Source organism: Salvelinus fontinalis, chromosome 22, assembly GCF_029448725.1.
Source record: "Salvelinus fontinalis isolate EN_2023a chromosome 22, ASM2944872v1, whole genome shotgun sequence".
In the NCBI taxonomy this organism is placed as follows: domain Eukaryota; kingdom Metazoa; phylum Chordata; class Actinopteri; order Salmoniformes; family Salmonidae; genus Salvelinus; species Salvelinus fontinalis.
In genome coordinates, this window is record NC_074686.1 from 21,983,740 (window position 1) to 21,999,437 (window position 15,698).

General features: G+C 45.4%; 1 protein-coding gene across 5 annotated transcripts in view; it reads right to left on the reverse strand.

The window, feature by feature from the left end:
* LOC129820030 (transcription factor HIVEP3-like) overlaps window positions 1–15,698 on the reverse strand; it is a 38,413-nt gene that overhangs the window by 18,455 nt on the left and 4,260 nt on the right. For 2 of the 5 annotated variants that reach the window (XM_055876832.1, XM_055876833.1), the window contains exon 1: window positions 3,422–3,933. The exons of 2 other annotated variants lie outside the window; for them this stretch is intronic. The gene's annotated coding sequence lies outside the window, so the exon portion shown is untranslated. Of the gene's footprint in view, window positions 1–3,421; window positions 3,938–15,698 lie in introns of those variants that run through there. One more of the 5 variants, XM_055876836.1, reaches the window with a different exon arrangement.

Sequence of the window (15,698 nt, forward strand, 5' to 3'; positions counted from 1 at the left end):
GACATTTAAATGTTTCCCCTTAATCCACTCGAGTGTTGCTTTAGCAGTATGCTTAGGGTCATTGTCCTGATGGAAGGTGAACCTCCGTCCCAGTCTCAAATCTCTGGAAGACAAACAGGTTTCCCTCAAGAATTTCCCTGTATTTAGCGCCATTCATCATTCCTTCAATTCTGACCGGTTTCCCAGTCCCTACAGATGAAAAACATCCCCATAGCATGATGCTGCCACCATCATGATTCACTGTGGGGATGGTATTCTCGGGGTGATGACAGGTGTTGGGTTTGCACCAGACATAGTGTTTTCCTTGATGACCAAAATGCTCAATTTTAGTCTCATCTGACCAGAGTACCTTCTTCCATGTGTTTGGGGAGTCTGCCACATGCATTTTGGAGAACACCAAACGGGTTTGCTTATTTTTTTCTTTAAGCAATGGCTTTTTTCTGGCCACTCTTCCATAAAGCCCAGCTCTGTGGAGTGTATGGCTTAAAATGGTCCTATGGACAGATACTCCAATCTCCGCTGTGGAGCTTTGCAGCTCCTTCAGGGTTATCTTAGGTCTCTTTGTTGAATCTCTGATTAATGCCCTCCTTGCCTGGTCTGTGAGTTTTGGTGGGCAGCCCTCTCTTAGCAGGTTTGTTGTGGTGCCATATTCTTTCCAATTTTTGATAATGGATTTAATGGTGCTCCGTGGGATGTTCAAAGTTTCTGATTAAAACAAATATTACCCAACCCTGATCTGTACTTCTCCACAACTTTGTCCCTGACCTGTTTGGAGTGCTCCTTGGTCTTCATGGTGTCACTTGCTTTGTGGTGCCCCTTGCTTAGTGGTGTTGCAGACTGTGGAGCCTTTCAGAACAGGTGTATATATAATGAGATCATGTGACAGATCATGTGAAACTTAGATTGCACACAGGTGGACTTTATTTAACTAATTATGTGACTTCTGAAGGTAATTGGTTTCACCAGATCTTGTTTAGGGGCTTTCCTAGCAAAGAGGGCACGCAGCACTTCACATTTTTTTTTAACTCCCTCTACTTTCTCTGCGCCAACATACTGCACTGTAGCAACAACCCGTTCATCCCACACACTAGGTACGTTCCAATATCCACACTACAGTACTACCTAGAATGCATTCCCAATACATTGCTTCTTACTAGGGAGTATGCTAGGATGGTATTTGAACAGAGCCACTGATCAGCTGGTTGCGGCCTACACCCAAGCTCCTCCGGAAGAGGGAAAAACCACAGGAGGTGCTAGCTGCTGGTCAATATGAAACAACTAATGACATGTTGCCATTTTTACAGTAGTACTGTAGAACTCTCTTATATAGTAGCATTTTACTGACGGTATGCTACTGTGATAAACTAAATAGTTAAATGTAAAGTTTTTTGGGCCAGTCATTTTAATTATGTTTCCAAATGCCCTTAGTAATAGAAGACAGTACAACTGTATGGTCTGTCAGTGAGTTAGGTGTTTATCTGGCATGTACATCAGTGTCCAGGACAACGTCTAGAGTGCATTTCAAGAGTGGATGATGGAATGTAGGTCAGACAGGTACTGTACTGCAGGTGGACTAAGAGACTACAAAATGGTTCATGTGAGGACTAGCAAAGAGTCGAGCTTTCTACAGTAAGAGATTCATTTAGACTTTGAGAAAGGTGACATTCTTCTGTTAAATCTGGAACAAGTGTGAGTGGTGCAAATTGTCAAACAAGTGGAGTGTGTTCATTGTGTGTATACATTTTGCTTGTCGTCAGGTGTTGGCGTCTCACAGTTATTGCATGGGCTCAGAGAAGCAGGTCATTTTCAAAAACATGCTTGTTATAGGCAGCAGCCTGATCTACCTGATATTCAGTCTAATATCTCACACAGTCCTTAAACTCCATAACACACAGCCATATCTTTTCTAAGATCTCGTTCAAACACTAGAAATGGCATCTCATTCTCATTGCCAAGGAGAGTAAACTGGGTTAGTACCACATCTAGTCTCCTACATTTTCAAAAAAAAAATTGTGACACATAACTGAATTTATTTGAGTTGAAAACGCTTTTTTAAAAATCCAATAAATTTCCCTCCTCTCGTACCAATATGCACCCAGCGGTGGTTGCTATGGCGACGCCCCTAAACCACGCACAGCAGATGGAGGGAAGGAGAGCTAAATATATCTCCCAGCATCCTCACTGAGAGAGGGAGAGATGGAAAGAGAGAGTGAAAGAAAGATGGAAAGGAAAAGAAAGAGAGAGAGGGAGAAGGATGGAGAGAAAGAGAAAGAGAGGGAGAGAGCGAGAGATGGAGAGAGAGATGCAGAGAGAGAGCGAGAAAGCCAACTGAGATGCCTCTCTCCCACAAAGCGTATCTCTTTGGACAAAAAATGGTACAAATCCAAAAATCAATACCTGGCATTAATCCCAGGTCTACAGACATGTATCCCACCAGAAGAGAAACTGAGAATATGATTCAGTTCTTGAGATAACGACGGAGAACTAAGACACCATAGTAAATACAAAATAGAATAAAGAAATCTGAAAATACATTTAGACATTCATGTTTCACAAAAAAAGGAAACAGCAATAACAGCACCGTGATACTCTGCAAAATGAAATTAACTTGTCAAAGAACATTTGTTAATTTTAGATTTCTTGTCACCAAACAAGTGTTTTACAAACACTCTTTGTTGTGACTTATGTAACAAGAAATGTTTTCCAATAACACAAAACATTCCCTCCATTTCTCTCTCCCAGACATAATGTATTATTTCAAGATGATCTCTCTTTTTTGTCTCTGCCAGTTCTCTCTTTTTTTCTCTTTCTCTTTCTAGCTCTTTCTATCTCTCTCTCTCTAGCTCTCTAGCTCTCTCTCTCTTTCTCTCCATCCTTCCCTCTCTCTCTTCCTTTCCATCTTTCTTTCACTCTCTCTTTCCCTGTTCCTTTGTTACATTATCCCAGGAACACTATTATCAGGGCATTTAGTCAGAAACCGACCGTAGCTTCATCAGCAGTCTGTCAGAGACAGGAAAGTAGAGCCCTGGGGGCATCACACGCGCAACGCTGACATTCCCAGGGCTGTGTGTCTGTGTGTGTGCGCCTGCATGCGCGCACGAGCAGGTGTGTGTTTGAGGCCCAGGGGTCTCTGGACACTCTGTCTCTGACAGAGTGCTGGAGCATGGACGGACAAACAACACACATGGAAACCAATCACCGAATCCCTACACACACACACACACACACACACACACACACACACACACACACACACACACACACACACACACACACACACACACACACACACACACACACACACACACACACACACACACACACACACAGCAATAACCAGGCAATAATCCAGTAAATGAACAATGTGGAATAAAACACAGCTATGAACACTAAATGGTTAGAGAATATCATTGTCCTTTACCTGGTGGTAGGTGGTTTCCCCTCCACATCTGACAGAAAGAGGGTGAGTAAGAGAGGCTGGGAGACGGAGTGAGAGAGAGAGCGAGCGAGACAGCGCGGAACAGAGCGAGAGAGAGATTGTGAATGAATGAGAGCGAGAGCCCGCTCTGTGACTGTGCGGAGAAGGGTAATCGAGACACCACTCTACTGTACGTGCACTGAGCTGACAAACAGTTAGCTAGCAGAGTATATTACTCGTCTCCTGTCTGTGTGTATGAATGAATGGGGAGGAGGGGACTATCTCTCTCTCTTTCTCTCTCTCTCTCTTTTTCCCTCTCGCCCTCTCTCTCTATCCCTCTATCCCTCCCTATTTGTCTCTCTCCGTCTCCCTCAGATAGTAAAAGTGAAGTGGAATATCCTTATTTGGAGGGTGACGTCAGGCCATGTTGTTCTTGGCAGGAATCTCAGGCTCCTCAGCTGGCAGAGAGGGAGAACAGAGAGTAAGGGTGTGTGGTGGTGACTTATATTTTTAAAACACAGTTTCCCCATTCAGTTCTCACTTTCCATAGGCGGGGGAAGCAAGGCAGCAGTTGCCTATTGCTGCTGCTGCTGCATTCTGACAAAAACCTGGAAAAGCTGAAAACACAGGACCCAGGTGGAAAAAGGCTCACAGGGTTCCAGGTTTTCAGAGTGGTTCTGGAGAATGTCCACACACACACACAAACCGTTCCCCTCTGCATACTCCTGACAGAGCCAGCTGAACACAGTCCAGGCGATTCAGTGATTCTGACATCACTACTCCTCTCTTTATACCACGGGAGGGAGGGATGTTATTTTCCCTTTTTTCCCTTTTCAAGAGGCTGAAAGCTTGCCGACGTGTGGAGTGTTGAGGTAATGCCATCAAGACAATTGGTAGCTAAAGGACGACCACTCACACACACAGACTGGCTGGTTTTGAAAGGAGAGGAAGAGAGGCAGTAGGAGAGTGGAGAGAGAAACAGGAGGCATCGCTAACCAAGGTCTTCATCCCTCTGCAGCAGTAGCAGGCAGCACAGAGAGAGTCCTTGTCAGCATCACAGCCATAACGCCAGTGACAGAGATGCCAGTGTGCGTGTCTTGTGTTTCCTCGCCCTCCACAGGCAGCTGGGCCTTGAATGGGACGGCTATTCGCCATAACGTGATGCCAGCCTCAATCTGCCCCTCAACTTGTCCCTTCAGTTGCCATGTTGATGGGGGGGACTGAATAACATCACGGCGATACACCCAGTCTGTCTGAGTCTCCCTAGTCCCCACCCTGTCTCTGCTTATCCTCACTGACTCAGACACTCACTGCATTCTTTGTACTGTGCTGTACTGCCTCAGAGCAAGACAGTAAATTCACTAGCGGTTAACTGGGAGAGAAGATGAGGAAGGGGTCAAATAAGAAACACACACACACACATACAAGAAACCCACACACAAGGAGAATTAATTCTGTGCAATCACGTTGTGGCTATTTTTACATGTCTGACTGCTTTGAGAGTGTTCGAGTTTATATTTAGCTATCCTTAAGCAAAAGCAGTGTTTATATAAGCTCTTACATAAAATACAAGGCTTACTCTCCTGTCTTTCCCGGTTGTTGCTGTCTATACCCGTGCTCGAGTTTCCATTGTCCATCATGTCAATCAAATAACTATAGGCCTAACGGTCATCCACTCAATAGGCAGCAGCAGCCGTAGCAGGAGACAACCGGGATAAAAGAGAGATAACCTTCTGCCTGGTAGAGCACACACCACAAGTAGCAACCCAAAGGCTTATACTGTCTCTGCTCCCAAAATCCACAGTAGCCCACTGCGTAGAATGAATCAATGTACTGGGCATGCGTACTAAGTGTTACGTTAGTATGAACAGTGGAACGAAGCAACAGTGTATGACCGTCTAATGTCAGCTAGCCAGGCGGTATGTAGTCCGACATGTACAGACACCCACACCCAGACACACCCACACCCAGACACACCCACACCCAAATACACCCACAACCAAACTCAGACTCAAACAAACTCAAACCCAGACCCAAACACACCCACACCCAGACCCAAACACACTCAAACCCAGACCCAAACACACCCACACCCAAACCCAGACCCAAACACACCCACCCAAACCCAGACCCAAACAAACTCAAACCCAGACCCAAACACACCCAGACCCAAACACACTCAAACCCAGACCCAAACACACTCAAACCCAAACCCAAACACACCCACCCAAACCCAGACCCAAACAAACTCAAACCCAGACCCAAACACACTCAAACCCAGACCCAAACACACTCAAACCCAAACCCAAACACACCCACACTCAAACACACCCAAACCCAAAAACACTCAAACACACCCACACCCAAATACACCCACAACCAAACTCAGACCCAAACACACCCACACCCAGACCCAAACACACCCAAACACACCCAAACCCAGACACAAACACACCTACACCCAAACACCCAAACCGAGAACCAAACACACTCAAACCCAGACCCAAACACACTCAAACCCAAACCCAAACACACTCAAACCCAAACCCAAACACACTCAAACCCAGACCCAAACACACCCAAACCCAGACACACCCAAACCCAGACACACCCACACCCAGATCCAAACACACCCAAACCCAGACCCACACCCAAACCCAAACACATCCAAACCCAGACCCAAACACACTCAAACCCAGACACACCCACAGCCACACCCAAACCCAAATCCAAACACACTCAAACCCAGACCCAGACTCAGACAGACAGGCCACGGAGACCTTCCCTCACAGCCACAGGAAATGGCGACATGACCGCCATGTGGCCCATATGAAGCTCTAAATAGTATCTGATCAGACAGGGTCTTGTGATCTAACCAATCTGACACGCCACCATGTTGACATGTACAGTACTGTAGTACTGACCCCTTTCTGTGGAACCCTGTTATTAACTGTTCCAATAACAGGTCCATTACATGTACTCTATGTAGTGCATGTATTTACTCAGTCTGTACAAAGCACACTTCAGAGATTCATTTGGAAGTAGAAACCTGATGGGTATACTTTGCTCACCTCATTTAGTCTAACTGATTCTGATTTGGGTTCTATTCTCTCTCTCGTTCTCTCTCTTCCCGCGGCTATTTCTCCTAAACACTGTGAGTGAAACAGTACAATGTTACAGTGAAGTACCTGTCGAATGAGCTCACTAACTACAGAACAGAAGAAAGCAGAGCCCTAAAGCAGACCCAGAACCACACCATGCGGTTCTAGTCATCTAGAACGTTCCTTTCACATGATGTAATAATGCACCATCATGAACCATTTAGTAGAGCTACTATGACGATGTTCCACAAGTATCTAACAATAACGATCAAAGTTTATCACATTCAATCTCGGCCAGCAGTTTCTGAACAAAATATACAGTATGAGTCTTACCACAGGGCCATCAATCCGCAAATTAGATATCATTGATATTAAAAAAAAAAGGTCTCTTATAGGAAAGTGTTCTAAATACAACTAGACAGACTGAGAAGTGGACCGTGAAGGGAATCCCAAAGAGGACATGAAAGGGAGGCGTTGTGTGGTTAGAGAAACCATGTTGAAAATAGGAAGAGGAACTGCTACATTCAGAAAGTGTCACTGCACTAGTTACTTCTTGGAACCCACGCGCTTCACTTTACCAGGAAGAAGGCGTTATGAGGACATCAACATTTACATTGTGCATGTCTGCACCTGTCATCACTGGAGAAGTAGAAACAAAGAAGAGATACAGGTGACACTGAAGGTGAAAACCAGGAAATGTGATCCAGAAGATAATTGTGTAGCTGGTCCGCTCTCCAAGAAGGAGAATGAAGGATTTCCAGAAGATAACACACGCACACCAACGCCTAGGAACAGAGTCCGGAGGCTGATTGCGTAGTGTTGATAACAACAGTCATACAGAAAGGCTTAGCAGGCCGTCTGTTCTGGCCTTCGTCGATGGGAAGGAGCGTTATATGATGTCGTTATATGATGTCGTTATATGATGTAACTCAACGTCACTAAAACACACACTCACACTGGGCAGCGGTGAGGCTGACTGATGTCACACTTCCATCAGAGGGATTGATCCAAAGACAGTAAAGGTGATGCATTTAGCTGGCTGAGGGGTTTAGCAGGATGTACAGCAGTGAACTGTTGGGAAGACAACGCCTGCCACACATCAGCAGTGTTATGTGATGTTACGTCATATGTAACTTTCCTGTCACAACTTGCAGATGTGTTGCTGTGCGTTTTGTTGCCAACCTTACTTTGCTAGCTGACAACTTTATGGTTTTTACTTTTTTATTACCGTTTATATTTTTAGTTTTTCCCTCACAACTTTTTTTTCATTCAACTTTTTCACTCCGGACGCTTTATCTGGACATGGTTCGTCAGGACCTCCAACAGCCGAAGCTATGTAGTAACATTAACACGGTGCCTTCTAATTGCAGTCGCTGTACTCATAATATACAGGAGAACGATCAACTTACGGCGAGGATAGCTGTGCTGCAAGCCCAGCTTCAGACACAATCGTTAGGCAAGGGTAATTTCAGTGTAGGAAAGGATGAAACAGCATCTGTGCCACCAGTAAGTACAGATAGTAGTATAAATCCCCTCGCACAGTCCCCGCAGCCGGATAACTTTCTCATGGCTTCTGGAGGGAAATGCTGTAGGAATGCTCAACCGGTGTCGCTCATTCAGCCGACAGAAACTTTCAACCGGTTTTCCCCATTAAGCAGCGAGTTAGAGTCTGAGCCTTCTCTTGTCTCTTCTCCTCCCGTTACGGGGTCTGAGACGCCGAAGCTTCCCACCATTAGCTCTGACAAATTGAAAACCCTAGTCATTGGCGACTCCATTACCCGCAGTATTAGACTTAAAACGAATCATCCAACGATCATACACTGTTTACCAGGGGGCAGGGCTACTGACGTTAAGGCTAATCTGAAGATGGTGCTGGCTAAAGCTAAAACTGGCGAGTGTAGAGAGTATAGAGATATTGTTATCCACGTCGGCACCAACGATGTTAGGATGAAACAGTCAGAGGTCACCAAGCGCAACATAGCTTCAGCATGTAAATCAGCTAGAAAGATGTGTCGGCATCGAGTAATTGTCTCTGGCCCCCTCCCAGTTAGGGGGAGTGATGAGCTCTACAGCAGAGTCTCACAACTCAATCGCTGGTTGAAAACTGTTTTCTGCCCCTCCCAAAAGATAGAATTTGTAGATAATTGGCCCTCTTTCTGGGACTCACCCACAAACAGGACCAAGCCTGGCCTGCTGAGGAGTGACGGACTCCATCCTAGCTGGAGGGGTGCTCTCATCTTATCTACCAACATGGACAGGGCTCTAACTCCTCTAGCTCCACAATGAAATAGGGTGAAGGCCAGGCAGCAGGCTGTTAGCCAGCCTGACAGATTAGTGGAGTCTGCCACTAGCACAGTCAGTGTAGTCAGCTTAGCTATCCCCATTGAGACCGTGTCTGTGCCTCCACCTAGGTTGGGCAAAACTAAACATGGCGGTGTTCGCCTTAGCAATCTCACTAGGATAAAGACCTCCTCCATTCCTGCCATTATTGAAAGAGATCGTGATACCTCACATCTCAAAATAGGGCTACTTAATGTTAGATCCCTCACTTCAAAGGCAGTTATAGTCAATGAACTAATCACTGATCATAATCTTGATGTGATTGGCCTGACTGAAACATGGCTTAAGCCTGATGAATTTACTGTGTTAAATGACGCCTCACCTCCTGGTTACACTAGTGACCATATCCCCTGTGCATCCCGCAAAGGCGGAGGTGTTGCTAACATTTACGATAGCAAATTTCAATTTACAAAAAAAAAAAAAAAAAAAAATTGTCTTTTGAGCTTCTAGTCATGAAATCTATGCAGCCTACTCAATCACTTTTTATAGCTACTGTCTACAGGCCTCCTGGGCCATATACAGCGTTCCTCACTGAGTTCCCTGAATTCCTATCGGACCTTGTAGTCATAGCAGATAATATTCTAATTTTTGGTGATTTTAATATTCACATGGAAAAGTCCAGAGACCCACTCCAAAAGGCTTTCGGAGCCATCATCGACTCAGTGGGTTTTGTCCAAACATGTCTCTGGACCTACTCACTGCCACAGTCATACTCTGGACCTAGTTTTGTCACATGGAAAAAATGTTGTTGTGTTGCAATCGCAACAAATAATCTGCTCAGACCCCAACCAAGGAGCATCAAAAGTCGTGCTATAAATTCTCAGACAACACAAAGATTCCTTGATGCCCTTCCAGACTCCTACTGCCTACCCAAGGACGTCAGAGGACAAAAATCAGTTAACCACCTAACTGAGGAACTCAATTTAACCTTGCGCAATACCCTAGATGCAGTTGCACCCCTAAAAACTAAAAACATTTGTCATAAGAAACTAGCTCCCTGGTATACAGAAAATACCCGAGCTCTGAAGCAAGCTTCCAGAAAATTGGAACGGAAATGGCGCCACACCAAACTGGAAGTCTTCCGACTAGCTTGGAAAGACAGTACCGAGCAGTATCGAAGAGCCCTCACTGCTGCTCGATCATCCTATTTTTCCAACTTAATTGAGGAAAATAAGAACAATCCAAAATGTATTTTTGCTACTGTCGCAAAGCTAACTAAAAAGCAGCATTCCCCAAGTGAGGATGGCTTTCACTTCAGCAGTAATAAATTCATGAACTTCTTTGAGGAAAAGATCATGATCATTAGAAAGCAAATTACGGACTCCTCTTTAAATCTGCGTATTCCTCCAAAGCTCAGCTGTCCTGAGTCTGTACAACTCTGCCAGGACATAGGATCAAGAGAGACACTCAAGTGTTTTAGTACTATATCTCTTGACACAATGATGAAAATAATCATGGCCTCTAAACCTTCAAGCTGCATACTGGACCCTATTCCAACTAAACTACTGAAAGAGCTGCTTCCTGTGCTTGGCCCTCCTATGTTGAACATAATAAACGGCTCTCTATCCACCAGATGTGTACCAAACTCACTAAAAGTGGCAGTAATAAAGCCTCTCTTGAAAAAGCCAAACCTTGACCCAGAAAATATAAAAAACTATTGGCCTATATCGAATCTTCCATTCCTCTCAAAATATTTTGAAAAAGCTGTTGCGCAGCAACTTCACTGCCTTCCTGAAGACAAACAATGTATACGAAATGCTTCAGTCTGGTTTTAGACCCCATCATAGCACTGAGACTGCACTTGAAGGTGGTAAATTACCTTTTAATGGCGTCAAACCGAGGCTATGCATCTGTCCTCATGCTCCTAGACCTTAGTGCTGCCTTTGATACCATCGATCACCACATTCTTTTGGAGAGATTGGAAACCCAAATTGGTCTACACGGACAAGTTCTGGCCTGGTTTAGATCTTATCTGTCGGAAAGATATCAGTTTGTCTCTGTGAATGGTTTGTCCTCTGACAAATCAACTGTACATTTTGGTGTTCCTCAAGGTTCTGTTTTAGGACCACTATTGTTTTCACTATATATTTTACCTCTTGGGGATGTCATTCGAAAACATAATGTTAACTTTCACTGCTATGCGGATAACACACAGCTGTACATTTCAATGAAACATGGTGAAGCCCCAAAATTGCCCTCGCTAGAAGCCTGCGTTTCAGACATAAGGAAGTGGATGGCTGAAAACGTTCTACTTTTAAACTCGGACAAAACAGAGATGCTTGTTCTAGGTCCCAAGAAACAAAGAGATCTTCTGTTGAATCTGACAATTAATCTTGATGGCTGTAAAGTCGTCTCAAATAAAACTGTGAAGGACCTCGGCATTACTCTGGACCCTGATCTCTCTTTTGACGAACATATCAAGACTGTTTCAAGGACAGCTTTTTTCCATCTACGTAACATTGCAAAAATCAGAAAACTTCTGTCCAAAAATGATGCAGAAAAATGAATCCATGCTTTTGTTACTTCTAGGTTAGACTACTGCAATGCTCTACTTTCCGGCTACCCGGATAAAACACGAAATAAACTTCAGTTAGTGCTAAATACGGCTGCTAGAATCCTGACTAGAACCAAAGAAATGTATCATATTATTCCAGTGCTAGCCTCCCTACACTTGCTTCCTGTTAAGGCAAGGGCTGATTTCAAGGTTTTACTGCTAACCTACAAAGCATTACATGGGCTTGCTCCTACCTATCTTTCTAATTTGGTCCTGCCGTACATACCTACACGTACGCTACGGTCACAAGACGCAGGCCTCCTAATTGTCCCTAGAATTTCTAAGCAAACAGCTGGAGGCAGGGCTTTCTCCTATAGATCTCCATTTTTATGGAATGGTCTGCCTACCCATGTGAGAGACGCAGACTCGGTCTCAACTTTTAAGTCTTTACTGAAGAATCATCTCTTCAGTGGGTCATATGATTGAGTGTAGTCTGGCCCAGGAGTGTGAAGGTGAACAGAAAGGCTCTGGAGCAACGAACCGCCCTTGCTGTCTCTGCCTGGCTGGTTCCCCTCTCTCCACTGGGATTCTCTGCCTCAACCCTATTACAGGGGCTGAGTCAATGGCTTACTGGTGCTCTTTCATGCCGTCCCTAGGAGAGGTGCGTCACTTGAGTGGGTTGAGTCACTCACGTGATCTTCCTGTCTGGGTTGGCGCCCTGAGCCCTAGGACCATGCCTCAGGACTACCTGGCATGATGATTCCTTGTTGTCCCCAGTCCACCTGGCCGTGCTGCTGCTCCAGTTTCAACTGTTCTGCCTGCGGCCATGGAACCCTGACCTGTTTACCGGATGTGCTACCTGTCCCAGACCTGCTGTTTTCAACTCTCTAGAGACCGCAGGAGCGGTAGAGATACTCTTAATGATCGGCTATAAAAAGCCAACTGACATTTACTCCTGAGGTGCTGACTTCCTGCACCCTCGACAACTACTGTGATTATTATTATTTGACCATGCTGGTCATTTATTAACATTTGAACATCTTGGCCATGTTCTGTTATAATCTCCACCCGGCACAGCCAGAAGAGGACTGGCCACCCCTCATAGCCTGGTTCCTCTCTAGGTTTCTTCCTATGTTTTGGCCTTTCTAGGGAGTTTTTCCTAGCCACCGTGCTTCTACACCTGCATTGCTTGCTGTTTGGGGTTTTGGGCTGGGTTTCTGTACAGCACTTTGAGATATCAGCTGATGTACGAAGGGCTATATAAATAAATTTGATTTGATCAGCACCAGGTTAGCTCCCTCTCTTTCTCTGTATCAAGTACACTTTGACACAGATCCTTTTGACTCTGTGTGATTTACAAGTGTGACCAACCAGGGTTTCGAACCCGGTTCTCCAGCATGCCACATGACTGTGTTTTTAACCCGCTGAGCTAAAGCATGGGCATTAGTTCAACGAGAAACACAAGTCTTTAAGTATCTGGCCAGGTTACTCATCACAAGAGTGCAGTTCACCAAACCACCTGTTACATGAGCACATTCTGGTTGAACTGAGTTCCAATAACACACTTTCTGATCGAGTTCTTTGTCCTGGTCCCTTTGGTCTCACAGAGCAGTAATGCCAAACCAATCGGCTCCCATATCAAGGTGATGTAATGCAGAAAGAAAGAGAGAGAGAGAGAGAGAGAGAGAGAGAGAGAGAGAGAGAGAGAGAGAGAGAGGAAGAGAGGGGAGAGGAAGAGATGGGAGAGGGAGAGAGGGGAGAGAGAGAGAGAGAGAAAGAGGGAGAGAGAGAGAAAGAGAGAGAGCGAAAGAGGAAGAGAGGGGAGAGAGAGAGAGAGAGAGAGAGAGAGAGAGAGAGAGAGAGAGAGAGAGAGAGAGAGAGAGAAAGGGAGAGAGAGAGAGAGAGAGAAAGAGAGAGTGAAAGAGGAAGAGAGAGAGAGAGGAAGAGAAGGGAGAGGGAGAGAGAGAGAGCGAGAGGAAGAGAGAGGAGTGGGAGAGAGAGGAAGAGAGAGAGAGAGAGAAAGAGAAGAGAGAGAGAGAGAGAGAGAAAGAGAGGAAGAAAGGGGAGAGGGAGAGAGAGAGAGAGATAGGAAGAGAGGGGAGAGGGAGAGAGAGGAAGAGAGAGAGGAAGAGAGGGGAGAGGAAGAGAGGGGAGAGGGAGAGGGAGTAGCCATATGTTCTCTTATTTCACCAACAGAAAACCAACACACTGGCTGAGAGTTGAGCTGTGGCAATCTGCCAAAAAGCCCCTGTCCAGGAATCTATAACAATCACAGAGAGGAGGAGGAAGTAGAGAGAGAAAGAGAGATTGAAGGGGGGGTAAGAGAAGAGAGAGAGAGAGCGAGATAGAGAGAGAGAGAGGAGGGGGGTAAAAGGAGATAGAGAGATAAGGTGGAGAGAGAGAGAGGGAGAGAGAGTGAAACAGAGGAAGACAAAGGCTTTTTGGAGGATCATTTTTTGATAATTTTTCTTATATCAAGTGTTAAAATGTTAAAGTGTCAAGCGTAGCTGTCCCCTTCCAAGTTAAACAGCTTTTATCGATATCTGTTGCAGGCTTCACCGACAGATGTCGAAATATTTTCCTTAGTGCTTCCCTTTCCACAGTAGCTTTTTTTAATACTGTGGACAGGGAAGCACTAAGGAAAATATTTTGACACTTTAACACTTGATATAAGAAAAATTATCAAAAAATGATCCTCCAAAAAGCTGCTGACCAATCAGGTGGCCTTGGTAGCCAACCCAGAGAACCCATGACCTTCTTCCACTATGTAAGCTCTGTGTGTGTGTGTGTGTGTGTGTGTGTGTGTGTGTGTGTGTGTGTGTGTGTGTGTGTGTGTGTGTGTGTGTGTGTGTGTGTGTGTGTGTGTGTGTGTGTGTGTGTGTGTGTGTGTGAGACACTTTTGAATGAGCCCTACAGCTGATGGCCTTCTGGCCTGACAGGCTGCTCTCTCCACAGGACAAAGGGAGAGCAGAGAGAGCCTGGTCCTGCACCTCACAGAGAGAGAGAAATAAAATACCCTGCAGGATCACACAGAACCAGCCAACCTCTTCACCTTGGTGATGAGGCAGGCTGGGCTCAGAGAGGGCCTTCCACCGCACTGTGAAAGCAGGCTTTGTCCATATGCTCCCCACCATGGTCACACAGCACCATCCAACCCGACAGGACTGGGCTACGGGTCGGGTCGGGTCGGGCTCCGGGCCAAACACAGCACCCAGTCAACATGTGAGCTCATTCCCATACATACTGTAAATACATGAGCATACGGTGTGGTGTGTCCACATGAACGCACACACAAATACAAACCGTCTATACATTTGTATGTACACACATGCGTGGGCGAGCAAAAACACACATAAGCGAGTGTGTCCTTACATTAATGAGGATGATATAGAGAGAAAGATGGAGGGGGTAATTTCCACTCCTAACGTCTTGTAAGCCGGTGCCAACAGGGAGGAAGTATGTTCACTTAGAGCTATTTGAACATTTCCGCTGTCGCTCTGGTGACCCAGGGAAGTCCTCCTGATGAATGGCCAAGACAAGACAAATCCCCTCTCAGAACAGGTCCTCCTCAACCTCACTGTGGCTTCTGTCTGCTTCAATAACTGGCATAGTAGAGATGTCTGAGTGTCTACAAATTGTCACTTGTTTAAGAGAATAACATTGATACAGTAACAATACACTCTCTTTCTCTCTGTCACACACAAACATTTATAGAACTCACGATTTCCTCGTGACTGTTTTGTTTCGATAGCAGTGGAGTGTGTGAGTGTGCTGGTTGGTTTGGACAGTGGGCAGGAATTTGAAGATACTGTCAAATGGAAAAAAAACAGTTGTCCAATCGGATGTCCAAGCTAGTAGAGTAATGAGTTCTGGACATAATGTATCCTACTGGATCATATAGATCAATGGTGGACTGAACTGAAAGTCATTTCCTGTCGATGATTATCAGCATTAAGTAGGCCCAATGCACTGAGCTCTCTAGATGAAGGATTTGTCAACGTGCTGCTACTGTGTACTCTTATGTCTAGGACTAAGAATTTTTGTGTGTGTGAGAGAGAGAGAGAAACAGAGAGAGAGAGAGAGGGAGGCTGACACTGCAGAGAATGGTTCCTCTCATTCACCTCCTAAGTTCCAACCTGCATCCCACTGCTGGCTTGCTTGGTCCCTGGATAGGAGACCAGATGCTGCTGGAAGTGGTGTTGGAGGGCCAGTAGGAGGCACTCATTCCTCTGGTCTAAAAAAATATCCAAATTCCCCAGGTCAGTGATTGGGGACATTGCCCTGTGTTAGTTGCCGTCTTTCGGCTGGGATGTTAAACAGGTGTCCTGACTCTCTGTGGTCACTA